The sequence below is a fragment of the Pristiophorus japonicus genome, chromosome 15 (genome assembly GCF_044704955.1).
Source record: "Pristiophorus japonicus isolate sPriJap1 chromosome 15, sPriJap1.hap1, whole genome shotgun sequence".
Lineage (NCBI taxonomy): Eukaryota > Metazoa > Chordata > Chondrichthyes > Pristiophoridae > Pristiophorus > Pristiophorus japonicus.
The window spans coordinates 185019922-185036226 of record NC_091991.1 but is presented as its reverse complement, the minus strand read 5'-3'; positions in this window follow the sequence as shown (position 1 = coordinate 185036226).

Below are 16305 nucleotides of genomic sequence, written 5' to 3'. Positions count from 1 at the left end.
CGGGGGGCAGTGTGTCGGGGGGGCAGTGTGTCGGGGGAGGGCAGTGTGTCGGGGGGCAGTGTGTCGGGGGGGGGCAGTGTGTCGGGGGGGGGCAGTGTGTCGGGGGGGGGGCAGTGTGTCGGGGGATAGTGGGGGCAGTGTGTCGGGGAGGGCAGTGTGTCGGGGGGCAGTGTGTCGGGGGGGCAGTGTGTCGGGGGGGCAGTGTGTCGGGGGGGGGCAGTGTGTCGGGGGGGGGCAGTGTGTCGGGGGGCAGTGTGTCGGGGGGGGCAGTTGGCAGTGTGTCGGGGGGCAGTGTGTCGGGGGGGGGGCAGTGTGTCGGGGGGGGGGCAGTGTGTCGGGGGGTTGGGGGCAGTGTGTCGGGGGGGGGCAGTGTGTCGGGGGGGGGGCAGTGTGTCGGGGGGGGGGGCAGTGTGTCGGGGGGGGGGCAGTGTGTCGGGGGGGGGCAGTGTGTCGGGGGGGGGGCAGTGTGTCGGGGGGGGGGCAGTGTGTCGGGGGGGGGCAGTGTGTCGGGGGGGGGGCAGTGTGTCGGGGGGGGGCAGTGTGTCGGGGGGGCAGTGTGTCGGGGGGGGCAGTGTGTCGGGGGGGGCAGTGTGTCGGGGGGGGCAGTGTGTCGGGGGGGGCAGTGTGTCGGGGGGGGCAGTGTGTCGGGGGGGGCAGTGTGTCGGGGGGGGCAGTGTGTCGGGGGGGGGCAGTGTGTCGGGGGGGCAGTGTGTCGGGGGGGGCAGTGTGTCGGGGGGGGCAGTGTGTCGGGGGGGGCAGTGTGTCGGGGGGGGCAGTGTGTCGGGGGGGGCAGTGTGTCGGGGGGGGCAGTGTGTCGGGGGGGGGCAGTGTGTCGGGGGGGGCAGTGTGTCGGGGGGGCAGTGTGTCGGGGGGGGCAGTGTGTCGGGGGCAGTGGTCGGGGATGTCGAGGGCAGTGTGTCGGGTGTGTCGGGGGGCAGTGTGTCGGGGGGGCAGTGTGTCGGGGGGCAGTGTGTCGGGGGGGCAGTGTGTCGGGGAGGGCAGTGTGTCGGGGGGCAGTGTGTCGGGGAGGGCAGTGTGTCGGGGGGGCAGTGTGTCGGGGGGGGGCAGTGTGTCGGGGGGGCAGTGTGTCGGGGGGGCAGTGTGTCGGGGAGGGCAGTGTGTCGGGGGGGCAGTGTGTCGGGGGGGGGGCAGTGTGTCGGGGGGGCAGTGTGTCGGGGGGCAGTGTGTCGGGGAGGGCAGTGTGTCGGGGAGGCAGTGTGTCGGGGGGACAGTGTGTCGGGGGGGCAGTGTGTCGGGGGGGGCAGTGTGTCGGGGGGGCAGTGTGTCGGGGGGCAGTGTGTCGGGGGGCAGTGTGTCGGGGGGCAGTGTGTCGGGGGGGGGGCAGTGTGTCGGGGGGGGGTAGTGTGTCGGGGGGGGGCAGTGTGTCGGGGGGGGGCAGTGTGTCGGGGGGCAGTGTGTCGGGGGGGGCAGTGTGTCGGGGGGCAGTGTGTCGGGGGGGGCAGTGTGTCGGGGGGCAGTGTGTCGGGGGGCAGTGTGTCGGGGGGCAGTGTGTCGGGGGGCAGTGTGTCGGGGGGCAGTGTGTCGGGGGGCAGTGTGTCGGGGGGGGCAGTGTGTCGGGGGGGGCAGTGTGTCGGGGGGGGGCAGTGTGTCGGGGGGGGGGCAGTGTGTCGGGAGGGCAGTGTGTCGGGGGGGGCAGTGTGTCGGGGGGGCAGTGTGTCGGGGGCAGTGTGTCGGGGGGGGGCAGTGTGTCGGGGGGGCTTGTCTCATGAGCGCAACGCTTGTGATGTCACAATGCCCCTCCCTTTCTGTTAAAGGGGCAGGCCGCTGCGAGCTCTGCAGCCACTTTTGGAGTCGGACGTGACGCTCAGCCACAAGCTGCTTCCCGCCGGGGAAAGCTGTCGGGGGCACCGAGCGACGGCCGAGCCGCTCCCGAGGGGCAATCTCCCACGTGGGGCAGAAAGGGGGTCACCGCGGTCAGTGAGGGGTCACCGCGGTCAGTGAGGGGTCACCGCGGTCAGTGAGGGGTCGGTGCGGTCAGTGAGGGGTCGGTGCGGTCAGTGAGGGGTCGGTGCGGTCAGTGAGGGGTCACCGCGGTCAGTGAGGGGTCGGTGCGGTCAGTGAGGGGTCGGTGCGGTCAGTGAGGGGTCACCGCGGTCAGTGAGGGGTCGGTGTGGTCAGTGAGGGGTCGGTGTGGTCAGTGAGGGGTCGGTGCGGTCAGTGAGGGTTCGGTGCGGTCAGTGAGGGTTCGGTGCGGTCAGTGAGGGGCCGTGCGGTCAGTGAGGGGCCGTGCGGTCAGTGAGGGGTCAGTGCGGTCAGTGAGGGTTCGGTGCGGACAGTGAGGGGTCGCCGCGGTCAGTGAGGGGTCGGTGCGGTCAGTGAGAGGTCACCGCGGTCAGTGAGAGGTCACCGCGGTCAGTGAGAGGTCACCGCGGTCAGTGAGGGGTCGGTGCGGTCAGTGAGGGGTCACCGCGGTCAGTGAGGGGTCACCACGGTCAATGAGTGGCCGGTGCGGTCAGTGAGGTGTCGGTGCGGTCAGTGAGGGGCCGGTGCGGTCAGTGAGGGATCACCGCGGTCGGTGAGGGATCACCGCGGTCAGTGAGGGATCACCGCGGTCAATGAGTGGCCGGTGCGGTCAGTGAGGTGTCGGTGCGGTCAGTGAGGGGCCGGTGCGGTCAGTGAGGGGCCGGTGCGGTCAGTGAGGGGTCGGTGGGGTCAGTGAGGGGCCGGTGCGGTCAGTGAGGGGCCGGTGCGGTCAGTGAGGGGCCGGTGCGGTCAGTGAGGGGTCGGTGCGGTCAGTGAGGGGCCGGTGCGGTCAGTGAGGGGTCGGTGCGGTCAGTGAGGGGTCGGTGCGGTCAGTGAGGGGTCGGTGCGGTCAGTGAGGGGTCACCGCGGTCAGTGAGGGGTCACCGCGGTCAGTGAGGGGTCGGTGCGGTCAGTGAGGTGTCGGTGCGGTCAGTGAGGGGCCGGTGCGGTCAGTGAGGGGCCGGTGCGGTCAGTGAGGGGCCGGTGCGGTCAGTGAGGGGTCGGTGCGGTCAGTGAGGGGCCGGTGCGGTCAGTGAGGGGTCGGTGCGGTCAGTGAGGGGTCACCGCGGTCAGTGAGGGGTCACCGTGGTCAGTGAGGGGTCACCGCGGTCAGTGAGGGGTCGGTGCGGTCAGTGAGGGGTCGGTGCGGTCAGTGAGGTGTCGGTGCGGTCAGTGAGGGGTCGGTGCAGTCAGTGAGGGGTCGGTGCGGTCAGTGAGGGGTCGGTGCGGTCAGTGAGGGGTCGGTGCGGTCAGTGAGGGGTCACCGCGGTCAGTGAGGGGAAGGTGCGGTCAGTGAGGGGAAGGTGCGGTCAGTGAGGGATCACCGCGGTCAGTGAGGGGTCGGTGCGGTCAGTGAGGGGTCGGTGCGGTCAGTGAGGGGTCGGTACGGTCAGTGAGGGGTCACCGCGGTCAGTGAGGGGAAGGTGCGGTCAGTGAGGGGAAGGTGCGGTCAGTGAGGGATCACCGCGGTCAGTGAGGTGTCGGTGCGGTCAGTGAGGTGTCGGTGCGGTCAGTGAGGGATCGGTGCGGTCAGTGAGGGGAAGGTGCGGTCAGTGATGTGTCGGTGCGGTCAGTGAGGGATCGGTGCGGTCAGTGAGGGGCCGGTGCGGTCAGTGAGGTGTCGATGCGGTCAGTGAGGGGTCACCGCGGTCAGTGAGGGGTCGGTGCGGTCAGTGAGGGGTCGGTGCGGTCAGTGAGGGGTCACCGCGGTCAGTGAGGGGTCGGTGCGGTCAGTGAGGGGTCGGTGCGGTCAGTGAGGGATCACCACGGTCAGTGAGGGATCGGTGCGGTCAGTGAGGGGTCACCGCGGTCAGTGAGGGGCCGGTGCGGTCAGTGAGGGGCCGGTGCGGTCAGTGAGGGGTTGGTGCGGTCAGTGAGGTGTCACCGCGGTCAGTGAGGGGTCGGTGCGGTCAGTGAGGTGTCACCGCGGTCAGTGAGGGGTCGGTACGGTCAGTGAGGTGTCACCGCGGTCAGTGAGGGGTCGGTGCGGTCAGTGAGGGGCCGGTGCGGTCAGTGAGGGGCCGGTGCGGTCAGTGAGGGGTTGGTGCGGTCAGTGAGGGATCACCACGGTCAGTGAGGTGTCGGTGTGGTCAGTGAGGGGTCGGTGCGGTCAGTGAGGGGTCGGTGCGGTCAGTGAGGGGTCGGTGCGGTCAGTGAGGGGTCGGTGCGGTCAGTGAGGGGAAGGTGCGGTCAGTGAGGGGAAGGTGCGGTCAGTGAGGGATCACCACGGTCAGTGAGGGGTCACCACGGTCAATGAGTGGCCGGTGCGGTCAGTGAGGTGTCGGTGCGGTCAGTGAGGGATCACCGCGGTCGGTGAGGGATCACCGCGGTCAGTGAGGGATCACCGCGGTCAATGAGTGGCCGGTGCGGTCAGTGAGGTGTCGGTGCGGTCAGTGAGGGGCCGGTGCGGTCAGTGAGGGGCCGGTGGGGTCAGTGAGGGGTCGGTGGGGTCAGTGAGGGGCCGGTGCGGTCAGTGAGGGGTCGGTGCGGTCAGTGAGGGGCCGGTGCGGTCAGTGAGGGGTCGGTGTGGTCAGTGAGGGGTCGGTGCGGTCAGTGAGGGGTCACCGCGGTCAGTGAGGGGTCACCGCGGTCAGTGAGGGGTCGGTGCGGTCAGTGAGGGGTCGGTGCGGTCAGTGAGGGGTCGGTGCGGTCAGTGAGGGGCCGGTGCGGTCAGTGAGGGGTCGGTGCGGTCAGTGAGGGGCCGGTGCGGTCAGTGAGGGGTCGGTGCGGTCAGTGAGGGGCCGGTGCGGTCAGTGAGGTGTCGCTGCGGTCAGTGAGCGGTCACCGCGGTCAGTGAGGGGTCGGTGCGGTCAGTGAGGGGTCGGTGCGGTCAGTGAGGGGTCGGTGCGGTCAGTGAGGTGTCGGTGCGGTCAGTGAGGGGTCGGTGCGGTCAGTGAGGGGTCGGTGCGGTCAGTGAGGGGAAGGTGCGGTCAGTGAGGGATCACCACGGTCAGTGAGGTGTCGGTGCGGTCAGTGAGGTGTCGGTGCGGTCAGTGAGGTGTCGGTGCGGTCAGTGAGGGGTCGGTGCGGTCAGTGAGGGGTCACCGCGGTCAGTGAGGTGTCGGTGCGGTCAGTGAGGGATCGGTGCGGTCAGTGAGGTGTCGGTGCGGTCAGTGAGGGATCGGTGCGGTCAGTGAGGGATCGGTGCGGTCAGTGAGGGGAAGGTGCGGTCAGTGAGGTGTCGGTGCGGTCAGTGAGGGGTCGGTGCGGTCAGTGAGGGATCACCACGGTCAGTGAGGGGCCGGTGCGGTCAGTGAGGTGTCGATGCGGTCAGTGAGGGGTCACCGCGGTCAGTGAGGGGTCGGTGCGGTCAGTGAGGGGTCGGTGCGGTCAGTGAGGGGTCACCGCGGTCAGTGAGGGGTCGGTGCGGTCAGTGAGGGGTCGGTGCGGTCAGTGAGGGATCGGTGCGGTCAGTGAGGGGTCACCGCGGTCAGTGAGGGGTCACCGCGGTCAGTGAGGGGTCGGTGCGGTCAGTGAGGGATCGGTGCGGTCAGTGAGGGATCACCACGGTCAGTGAGGGATCGGTGCGGTCAGTGAGGGGTCACCGCGGTCAGTGAGGGGCCGGTGCGGTCAGTGAGGGGTCGGTGCGGTCAGTGAGGGGTCGGTGCGGTCAGTGAGGGGTCACCACGGTCAGTGAGGGGTCGGTGCGGTCAGTGAGGGGTCACCACGGTCAGTGAGGTGTCGGTGCGGTCAGTGAGGTGTCGGTGCGGTCAGTGAGGGATCGGTGCGGTCAGTGAGGTGTCGGTGCAGTCAGTGAGGGATCACCACGGTCAGTGAGGTGTCGGTGCGGTCAGTGAGGTGTCGGTGCGGTCAGTGAGGGGTCGGTGCGGTCAGTGAGGTGTCGGTGCGGTCAGTGAGGGATCGGTGCGGTCAGTGAGGGGAAGGTGCGGTCAGTGATGTGTCGGTGCGGTCAGTGAGGGGAAGGTGCGGTCAGTGATGTGTCGGTGCGGTCAGTGAGGGGTCGGTGCGGTCAGTGAGGGGAAGGTGCGGTCAGTGAGGGGTCGGTGCGGTCAGTGAGGGATCACCACGGTCAGTGAGGGGTCGGTGCGGTCAGTGAGAGATCACCACGGTCAGTGAGGGGCCGGTGCGGTCAGTGAGGGATCACCACGGTCAGTGAGGGGCCGGTGCGGTCAGTGAGGGGCCGGTGCGGTCAGTGAGGGGCCGGTGCGGTCAGTGAGGTGTCGATGCGGTCAGTGAGGGGTCACCGCGGTCAGTGAGGGGTCGGTGCGGTCAGTGAGGGGTCGGTGCGGTCAGTGAGGGGTCACCGCGGTCAGTGAGGGGTCGGTGTGGTCAGTGAGGGGTCGGTGCGGTCAGTGAGGGGTCGGTGCGGTCAGTGAGGGGTCACCGCGGTCAGTGAGGGGTCGGTGCGGTCAGTGAGGGGTCGGTGCGGTCAGTGAGGGATCACCATGGTCAGTGAGGGATCGGTGCGGTCAGTGAGGGGTCACCGCGGTCAGTGAGGGGTCACCGCGGTCAGTGAGGGGCCGGTGCGGTCAGTGAGGGGTCGGTGCGGTCAGTGAGGTGTCACCGCGGTCAGTGAGGGGTCGGTGCGGTCAGTGAGGGGCCGGTGCGGTCAGTGAGGGGTCGGTGCGGTCAGTGAGGGGTCGGTGCAGTCAGTGAGGGGAAGGTGCGGTCAGTGAGGTGTCGGTGCGGTCAGTGAGGGGCCGGTGCGGTCAGTGAGGTGTCGGTGCGGTCAGTGAGGGGCCGGTGCGGTCAGTGAGGGGAAGGTGCGGTCAGTGAGGGGAAGGTGCGGTCAGTGAGGGGTCGGTGCGGTCAGTGAGGTGTCGGTGCGGTCAGTGAGGGGAAGGTGCGGTCAGTGAGGTGTTGGTGCGGTCAGTGAGGTGTCGGTGCGGTCAGTGAGGTGTCGGTGCGGTCAGTGCGGTGTCGGTGCGGTCAGTGAGGGGTCGGTGCGGTCAGTGAGGGGTCGGTGCGGTCAGTGAGGGGTCGGTGCGGTCAGTGAGGTGTCGGTGCGGTCAGTGAGGGGTCGGTGCGGTCAGTGAGGGGTCGGTGCGGTCAGTGAGGTGTCGGTGCGGTCAGTGAGGGGTCGGTGCGGTCAGTGAGGGGCCGGTGCGGTCAGTGAGGTGTCGGTGCGGTCAGTGAGGTGTCGGTGCGGTCAGTGAGGGGAAGGTGCGGTCAGTGAGGGGCCGGTGCGGTCAGTGAGGTGTCGGTGCGGTCAGTGAGGGGAAGGTGCGGTCAGTGAGGGGTCGGTGCGGTCAGTGAGGGGCCGGTGCGGTCAGTGAGGTGTTGGTGCGGTCAGTGAGGTGTCGGTGCGGTCAGTGAGGGGTCGGTGCGGTCAGTGAGGGGCCGGTGCGGTCAGTGAGGGGCCGGTGTGGTCAGTGAGGGGCCGGTGCGGTCAGTGAGGGGAAGGTGCGGTCAGTGAGGGGCCGGTGCGGTCAGTGAGGGGTCGGTGCGGTCAGTGAGGGGTCGGTGCGGTCAGTGAGGGGCCGGTGCGGTCAGTGAGGTGTCGGTGCGGTCAGTGAGGGGAAGGTGCGGTCAGTGAGGGGCCGGTGCGGTCAGTGAGGGGCTGGTGTGGTCAGTGAGGGGCCGGTGTGGTCAGTGAGGTGTCGGTGCGGTCAGTGAGGGGTCGGTGCGGTCAGTGAGGGGTCGGTGCGGTCAGTGAGGGGTCGGTGCGGTCAGTGAGGGGCCGGTGCGGTCAGTGAGGGGTCGGTGCGGTCAGTGAGGGGTCACTGCGGTCAGTGAAGGGTCACCGCGGTCAGTAAGGTGTCGGTGCGGTCAGTGAGGGGAAGGTGCGGTCAGTGAGGGGCCGGTGCGGTCAGTGAGGGGTCGGTGCGGTCAGTGAGGGGCCGGTGCGGTCAGTGAGGGGTCGGTGCGGTCAGTGAGGGGCTGGTGCGGTCAGTGAGGGGCCGGTGCGGTCAGTGAGGGGCCGGTGCGGTCAGTGAGGGGTCGGTGCGGTCAGTGAGGGGCCGGTGCGGTCAGTGAGGGGCCGGTGCGGTCAGTGAGGGGCTGGTGCGGTCAGTGAGGTGTCGGTGCGGTCAGTGAGGGGTCGGTGCGGTCAGTGAGGGGTCACCGCGGTCAGTGAGGGGTCGGTGCGGTCAGTGAGGGGAAGGTGCGGTCAGTGAGGTGTCGGTGCGGTCAGTGAGGGGCCGGTGCGGTCAGTGAGGGGCCGGTGCGGTCAGTGAGGGGTCGGTGCGGTCAGTGAGGTGTCGGTGCGGTCAATGAGTGGCCGGTGCGGTCAGTGAGGGGTCGGTGCGGTCAGTGAGGGGCCGGTGTGGTCAGTGAGGGGAAGGTGCGGTCAGTGAGGGGTCGGTGCGGTCAGTGAGGGGAAGGTGCGGTCAGTGAGGTGTCGGTGCGGTCAGTGAGGGGCCGGTGTGGTCAGTGAGGGGCCGGTGTGGTCAGTGAGGGGTCACCGCGGTCAGTGAGGGGTCGGTGCGGTCAGTGAGGGGAAGGTGCGGTCAGTGAGGTGTCGGTGCGGTCAGTGTGTGATCGATGTGGTCAGTGAGGGGCCGGTGCGGTCAGTGAGGGGTCACCGCGGTCAGTGAGTTGTTGGAGCGGTCAGTGAGAGGTCGGTGCGGTCAGTGTGGGGTCGATGTGGTCAGTGTGGGGTCACCGCGGTCAGTGAGGGGTCGGTGCGGTCAGTGAGGGGTCACCGTGGTCAGTGAGGGGTCGGTGCGGTCAGTGAGGGTCGGTGCGGTCAGTGAGGGGTCACCACGGTCAGTGAGGGGTCGGTGCGGTCAGTGAGGGGTCACAACGGTCAGTGAGGGGTCGGTGCGGTCAGTGAGGGGTCGGTGCGGTCAGTGAGGGGTCGGTGCGGTCAGTGAGGGATCACCACGGTCAGTGAGGGATCGGTGCGGTCAGTGAGGGGTCGGTGCGGTCAGTGAGGTGTCACCGCGGTCAGTGAGGGGTCGGTGCGGTCAGTGAGGGGCCGGTGCGGTCAGTGAGGGGTCGGTGCGGTCAGTGAGGTGTCGGTGCGGTCAGTGAGGGGAAGTTGCGGTCAGTGAGGGGTCGGTGCGGTCAGTGAGGGGCCGGTGCGGTCAGTGAGGGGTCGGTGCGGTCAGTGAGGGGTCGGTGCGGTCAGTGAGGGGCCGGTGCGGTCAGTGAGGGGAAGGTGCGGTCAGTGAGGGGCCGGTGCGGTCAGTGAGGGGCCGGTGCGGTCAGTGAGGTGTCGGTGCGGTCAGTGAGGGGAAGGTGCGGTCAGTGAGGGGCCGGTGCGGTCAGTGAGGGGAAGGTGCGGTCAGTGAGGGGAAGGTGCGGTCAGTGAGGGGCCGGTGCGGTCAGTGAGGGGCCGGTGCGGTCAGTGAGGGGCCGGTGCGGTCAGTGAGGGGTCGGTGCGGTCAGTGAGGGGCCGGTGCGGTCAGTGAGGGGCCGGTGCGGTCAGTGAGGTGTCGGTGCGGTCAGTGAGGTGTCGGTGCGGTCAGTGAGGGGAAGGTGCGGTCAGTGAGGGGCCGGTGTGGTCAGTGAGGGGCCGGTGTGGTCAGTGAGGTGTCGGTGCGGTCAGTGAGGGGCCGGTGCGGTCATTGAGGGGTCACCGCGGTCAGTGAGGGGTCGGTGCGGTCAGTGAGGGGAAGGTGCGGTCAGTGAGGGGCCGGTGTGGTCAGTGAGGTGTCGGTGAGGTCAGTGAGGGGCCGGTGCGGTCAGTGAGGGGTCGGTGCGGTCAGTGAGGGGTCGGTGCGGTCAGTGAGGGGTCGGTGCGGTCAGTGAGGGATCACTGCGGTCAGTGAAGGGTCACCGCGGTCAGTGAGGTGTCGGTGCGGTCAGTTAGGGGTCGGTGCGGTCAGTGAGGGATCACCACGGTCAATGAGTGGCCGGTGCGGTCAGTGAGGGGCCGGTGCGGTCAGTGAGGGGCCGGTGCGGTCAGTGAGGGGCCGGTGCGGTCAGTGAGGTGTCGGTGCGGTCAGTGAGGTGTCGGTGCGGTCAGTGAGGGGCCGGTGCGGTCAGTGAGGGGCCGGTGCGGTCAGTGAGGGGCCGGTGCGGTCAGTGAGGTGTCGGTGCGGTCAGTGAGGGGCCGGTGCGGTCAGTGAGGGGTCGGTGCGGTCAATGAATGGCCGGTGCGGTCAGTGAGGGGCCGGTGTGGTCAGTGAGAGGTCGGTGCGGTCAGTGAGGGGTCGGTGCGGTCAGTGAGGGGTCACCGCGGTCAGTGAGGTGTTGGTGCGGTCAGTGAGAGGTCGGTGCGGTCAGTGAGGGGTCGGTGCGGTCAGTGAGTGGTCACCGTGGTCAGTGTGGGGTCGATGTGGTCAGTGAGTGGTCACCGTGGTCAGTGAGGGGTCGATGTGGTCAGTGTGGGGTCACCGCGGTCAGTGAGGGTCGGTGCGGTCAGTGAGGGGTCACCGTGGTCAGTGAGGGGTCACCGCGGTCAGTGAGGGGTCGGTGCGGTCAGTGAGTGGTCACCGTGGTCAGTGAGGGGTCGATGTGGTCAGTGTGGGGTCACCGCGGTCAGTGAGGGTCGGTGCGGTCAGTGAGGGGTCACCGTGGTCAGTGAGGGGCCGGTGCGGTCAGTGAGGGTCGGTGCGGTCAGTGAGGGGTCACCACGGTCAGTGAGGGGTCGGTGCGGTCAGTGAGGGGTCACAACGGTCAGTGAGGGGTCGGTGCGGTCAGTGAGGGGTCACTGCGGTCGGTGAGGTCAGTGAGGGGTCACCACGGTCAATGAGGGGTCACTGCGGTCGGTGAGGTCAGTGAGGGGTCACCGTGGTCAGTGAGGGGTCGGTGCGGTCAGTGAGGGGTCGGTGGGGTCAGTGAGGTGTCGATGCGGTCAGTGAGGGGTCACCGCGGTCAGTGAGGGTTCGGTGCGGTCAGTGAGGGGTCGGTGCGGTCAGTGAGGGGTCGTTGCGGTCAGTGAGGGGTCACCGCGGTCAGTGAGGGGCCGGTGCGGTCAGTGAGGGGCCGGTGCGGTCAGTGAGGGGTCGGTGCGGCCAGTGAGGTGTCACCGCGGTCAGTGAGGGGTCGGTGCGGTCAGTGAGGGGCCGGTGCGGTCAGTGAGGGGCCGGTGCGGTCAGTGAGGTGTCGGTGCGGTCAGTGAGGGGCCGGTGCGGTCAGTGAGGGGTCGGTGCGGTCAGTGAGGGGAAGGTGCGGTCAGTGAGGGGAAGGTGCGGTCAGTGAGGGGCCGGTGTGGTCAGTGAGTGGTCACCACGGTCAGTGAGGTGTTGGAGCGGTCAGTGAGGGGTCACCGCGGTCAGTGAGGGGCCGGTGCGGTCAGTGAGTGGTCACCGCGGTCAGTGAGGTGTTGGAGCGGTCAGTGAGAGGTCGGTGCGGTCAGTGTGGGGTCGATGTGGTCAGTGTGGGGTCACCGCGGTCAGTGAGGGGTCGGTGCGGTCAGTGAGGGGTCACCGTGGTCAGTGAGGGGTCGGTGCGGTCAGTGAGGGTCGGTGCGGTCAGTGAGGGGTCACCACGGTCAGTGAGGGGTCGGTGCGGTCAGTGAGGGGTCACAACGGTCAGTGAGGGGTCGGTGCGGTCAGTGAGGGGTCGGTGCGGTCAGTGAGGGGTCGGTGCGGTCAGTGAGGGATCACCACGGTCAGTGAGGGATCGGTGCGGTCAGTGAGGGGTCACCGCGGTCAGTGAGGGGTCGGTGCGGTCATTGAGGGGTCGGTGCGGTCAGTGAGGTGTCACCGCGGTCAGTGAGGGGTCGGTGCGGTCAGTGAGGGGTCGGTGCGGTCAGTGAGGTGTCGGTGCGGTCAGTGAGGTGTCGGTGCGGTCAGTGAGGGGAAGGTGCGGTCAGTGAGGGATCACCACGGTCAGTGAGGGGCCGGTGCGGTCAGTGAGGTGTCGGTGCGGTCAGTGAGGGGAAGGTGCGGTCAGTGAGGGGCCGGTGCGGTCAGTGAGGTGTCGGTGCGGTCAGTGAGGTGTCGGTGCGGTCAGTGAGGGGTCGGTGCGGTCAGTGAGGGATCACCACGGTCAGTGAGGGGCCGGTGCGGTCAGTGAGGTGTCGGTGCGGTCAGTGAGGGGAAGGTGCGGTCAGTGAGGGGAAGGTGCGGTCAGTGAGGGGAAGGTGCGGTCAGTGAGGGGAAGGTGCGGTCAGTGAGGGTCGGTGCGGTCAGTGAGGGGTCACCACGGTCAGTGAGGGGTCGGTGCGGTCAGTGAGGGGTCACAACGGTCAGTGAGGGGTCGGTGCGGTCAGTGAGGGGTCGGTGCGGTCAGTGAGGGGTCGGTGCGGTCAGTGAGGGGTCGGTGCGGTCAGTGAGGGATCACCACGGTCAGTGAGGGATCGGTGCGGTCAGTGAGGGGTCACCGCGGTCAGTGAGGGGTCGGTGCGGTCATTGAGGGGTCGGTGCGGTCAGTGAGGTGTCACCGCGGTCAGTGAGGGGTCGGTGCGGTCAGTGAGGGGTCGGTGCGGTCAGTGAGGGGAAGGTGCGGTCAGTGAGGGGAAGGTGCGGTCAGTGAGGGGCCGGTGTGGTCAGTGAGGTGTCGGTGCGGTCAGTGAGGTGTCGGTGCGGTCAGTGAGGGGAAGGTGCGGTCAGTGAGGGGAAGGTGCGGTCAGTGAGGGGAAGGTGCGGTCAGTGAGGGGAAGGTGCGGTCAGTGAGGGGTCGGTGCGGTCAGTGAGGTGTCGGTGCGGTCAGTGAGGTGTCGGTGCGGTCAGTGAGGGGTCGGTGCGGTCAGTGAGGGATCACCACGGTCAGTGAGGGGCCGGTGCGGTCAGTGAGGTGTCGGTGCGGTCAGTGAGGTGTCGGTGCGGTCAGTGAGGGGAAGGTGCGGTCAGTGAGGGGAAGGTGCGGTCAGTGAGGGGCCGGTGTGGTCAGTGAGGTGTCGGTGCGGTCAGTGAGGGGAAGGTGCGGTCAGTGAGGGATCGGTGCGGTCAGTGAGGTGTCGGTGCGGTCAGTGAGGGGAAGGTGCGGTCAGTGAGGGGCCGGTGCGGTCAGTGAGGGGTCGGTGCGGTCAGTGAGGGGCCGGTGCGGTCAGTGAGGGGAAGGTGCGGTCAGTGAGGGGCCGGTGCGGTCAGTGAGGGGAAGGTGCGGTCAGTGAGGGGCCGGTGCGGTCAGTGAGGGGTCGGTGCGGTCAGTGAGGGGCCGGTGCGGTCAGTGAGGGGCCGGTGCGGTCAGTGAGGTGTCGGTGCGGTCAGTGAGGTGTCGGTGCGGTCAGTGAGGGGAAGGTGCGGTCAGTGAGGGGCCGGTGTGGTCAGTGAGGTGTCGGTGCGGTCAGTGAGGTGTCGGTGCGGTCAGTGAGGGGCCGGTGTGGTCAGTGAGGGATCGGTGCGGTCAGTGAGGGGCCGGTGTGGTCAGTGAGGGGCCGGTGTGGTCAGTGAGGTGTCGGTGCGGTCAGTGAGGGGCCGGTGCGGTCATTGAGGGGTCACCGCGGTCAGTGAGGGGTCGGTGCGGTCAGTGAGGGGCCGGTGTGGTCAGTGAGGTGTCGGTGCGGTCAGTGAGGGGAAGGTGCGGTCAGTGAGGGATCACTGCGGTCAGTGAAGGGTCACCGCGGTCAGTGAGGTGTCGGTGCGGTCAGTTAGGGGTCGGTGCGGTCAGTGAGGGATCACCACGGTCAATGAGTGGCCGGTGCGGTCAGTGAGGTGTCGGTGCGGTCAGTGAGGGGCCGGTGCGGTCAGTGAGGGGCCGGTGCGGTCAGTGAGGTGTCGGTGCGGTCAGTGAGGGGCCGGTGCGGTCAGTGAGGTGTCGGTGCGGTCAGTGAGGGGCCGGTGCGGTCAGTGAGGGGCCGGTGCGGTCAGTGAGGGGCCGGTGTGGTCAGTGAGAGGTCGGTGCGGTCAGTGAGGGGCCGGTGCGGTCAGTGAGGGGTCACCGCGGTCAGTGAGGTGTTGGTGCGGTCAGTGAGAGGTCGGTGCGGTCAGTGAGGGGTCGGTGCGGTCAGTGAGTGGTCACCGTGGTCAGTGTGGGGTCGATGTGGTCAGTGAGTGGTCACCGTGGTCAGTGAGGGGTCGATGTGGTCAGTGTGGGGTCACCGCGGTCAGTGAGGGTCGGTGCGGTCAGTGAGGGGTCACCGTGGTCAGTGAGGGGTCACCGCGGTCAGTGAGGGGTCGGTGCGGTCAGTGAGTGGTCACCGTGGTCAGTGAGGGGTCGATGTGGTCAGTGTGGGGTCACCGCGGTCAGTGAGGGTCGGTGCGGTCAGTGAGGGGTCACCGTGGTCAGTGAGGGGTCGGTGCGGTCAGTGAGGGTCGGTGCGGTCAGTGAGGGGTCACCACGGTCAGTGAGGGGTCGGTGCGGTCAGTGAGGGGTCACAACGGTCAGTGAGGGGTCGGTGCGGTCAGTGAGGGGTCACTGCGGTCGGTGAGGTCAGTGAGGGGTCACCACGGTCAATGAGGGGTCACTGCGGTCGGTGAGGTCAGTGAGGGGTCACCGTGGTCAGTGAGGGGTCGGTGCGGTCAGTGAGGGGTCGGTGCGGTCAGTGAGGGGTCACCGCGGTCAGTGAGAGTTCGGTGCGGTCAGTGAGGGGTCGGTGCGGTCAGTGAGGGGTCGTTGCGGTCAGTGAGGGGTCACCGCGGTCAGTGAGGGGCCGGTGCGGTCAGTGAGGGGCCGGTGCGGTCAGTGAGGGGTCGGTGCGGCCAGTGAGGTGTCACCGCGGTCAGTGAGGGGTCGGTGCGGTCAGTGAGGGGCCGGTGCGGTCAGTGAGGGGCCGGTGCGGTCAGTGAGGTGTCGGTGCGGTCAGTGAGGGGCCGGTGCGGTCAGTGAGGTGTCGGTGCGGTCAGTGAGGGGCCGGTGCGGTCAGTGAGGGGTCGGTGCGGTCAGTGAGGGGTCACCGCGGTCAGTGAGGGGAAGGTGCGGTCAGTGAGTGGTCACCACGGTCAGTGAGGGGCCGGTGCGGTCAGTGAGGGGTCGGTGCGGTCAGTGAGGGGTCACCGCGGTCAGTGAGGGGAAGGTGCGGTCAGTGAGGGGAAGGTGCGGTCAGTGAGGGGAAGGTGCGGTCAGTGAGGGGAAGGTGCGGTCAGTGAGGGGCCGGTGTGGTCAGTGAGGGATTGGTGCGGTCAGTGAGGGGGCCGGTGTGGTCAGTGAAGGGCCGGTGTGGTCAGTGAGGTGTCGGTGCGGTCAGTGAGGGGCCGGTGCGGTCAGTGAGGGGTCGGTGCGGTCAGTGAGGGGTCGGTGCGGTCAGTGAGGGGAAGGTGCGGTCAGTGAGGTGCCGGTGCGGTCAGTGAGGGGCCGGTGCGGTCAGTGAGGGGCCGGTGCGGTCAGTGAGGGGCCGGTGCGGTCAGTGAGGTGTCGGTGCGGTCAGTGAGGTGTCGGTGCGGTCAGTGAGGGGTCGGTGCGGTCAGTGAGGTGTCGGTGCGGTCAGTGAGGGGTCACCGCGGTCAGTGAGGGGCCGGTGCGGTCAGTGAGGGGTCGGTGCGGTCAGTGAGGTGTCGGTGCGGTCAGTGAGGGGTCGGTGCGGTCAGTGAGGTGTCGGTGCGGTCAGTGAGGGGCCGGTGTGGTCAATGAGAGGTCGGTGCGGTCAGTGAGGGGTCACCGCGGTCAGTGAGGGGTCACCACGGTCAGTGAGGGGTCACCACGGTCAGTGAGGCGTCGGTGCGGTCAGTGAGGGGTCGGAGCGGTCAGTGAGGGGTCACCGCGGTCAGTGAGGGGTCACCACGGTCAGTGAGTGGTCACCACGGTCAGTGAGGCGTCGGTGCGGTCAGTGAGGGGTCACCACGGTCAGTGAGGGGTCACCACGGTCAGTGAGGCGTCGGTGCGGTCAGTGAGGGGTCACCACGGTCAGTGAGGGGTCACCACGGTCAGTGAGGGGTCACTGCGGTCGGTAAGGGGTCACTGCGGTCGGTGAGGTCAGTGAGGGGTCACCACGGTCAGTGAGGGGCCGGTGCGGTCAGTGAGGTGTCGGTGCGGTCAGTGAGGTGTCGGTGCGGTCAGTGAGGGGAAGGTGCGGTCAGTGAGGGGAAGGTGCGGTCAGTGAGGGGAAGGTGCGGTCAGTGAGGGGCCGGTGCGGTCAGTGAGGGGAAGGTGCGGTCAGTGAGGGATCGGTGCGGTCAGTGAGGTGTCGGTGCGGTCAGTGAGGGGAAGGTGCGGTCAGTGAGGGGCCGGTGCGGTCAGTGAGGGGAAGGTGCGGTCAGTGAGGGGCCGGTGCGGTCAGTGAGGGGCCGGTGCGGTCAGTGAGGGGTCGGTGCGGTCAGTGAGGGGCCGGTGCGGTCAGTGAGGGGCCGGTGTGGTCAGTGAGGTGTCGGTGCGGTCAGTGAGGGGCCGGTGCGGTCATTGAGGGGTCACCGCGGTCAGTGAGGGGTCGGTGCGGTCAGTGAGGGGCCGGTGTGGTCAGTGAGGTGTCGGTGAGGTCAGTGAGGGGCCGGTGCGGTCAGTGAGGGGTCGGTGCGGTCAGTGAGGGGTCAGTGCGGTCAGTGAGGGGTCGGTGCGGTCAGTGAAGGGTCACCGCGGTCAGTGAGGTGTCGGTGCGGTCAGTTAGGGGTCGGTGCGGTCAGTGAGGGATCACCACGGTCAATGAGTGGCCGG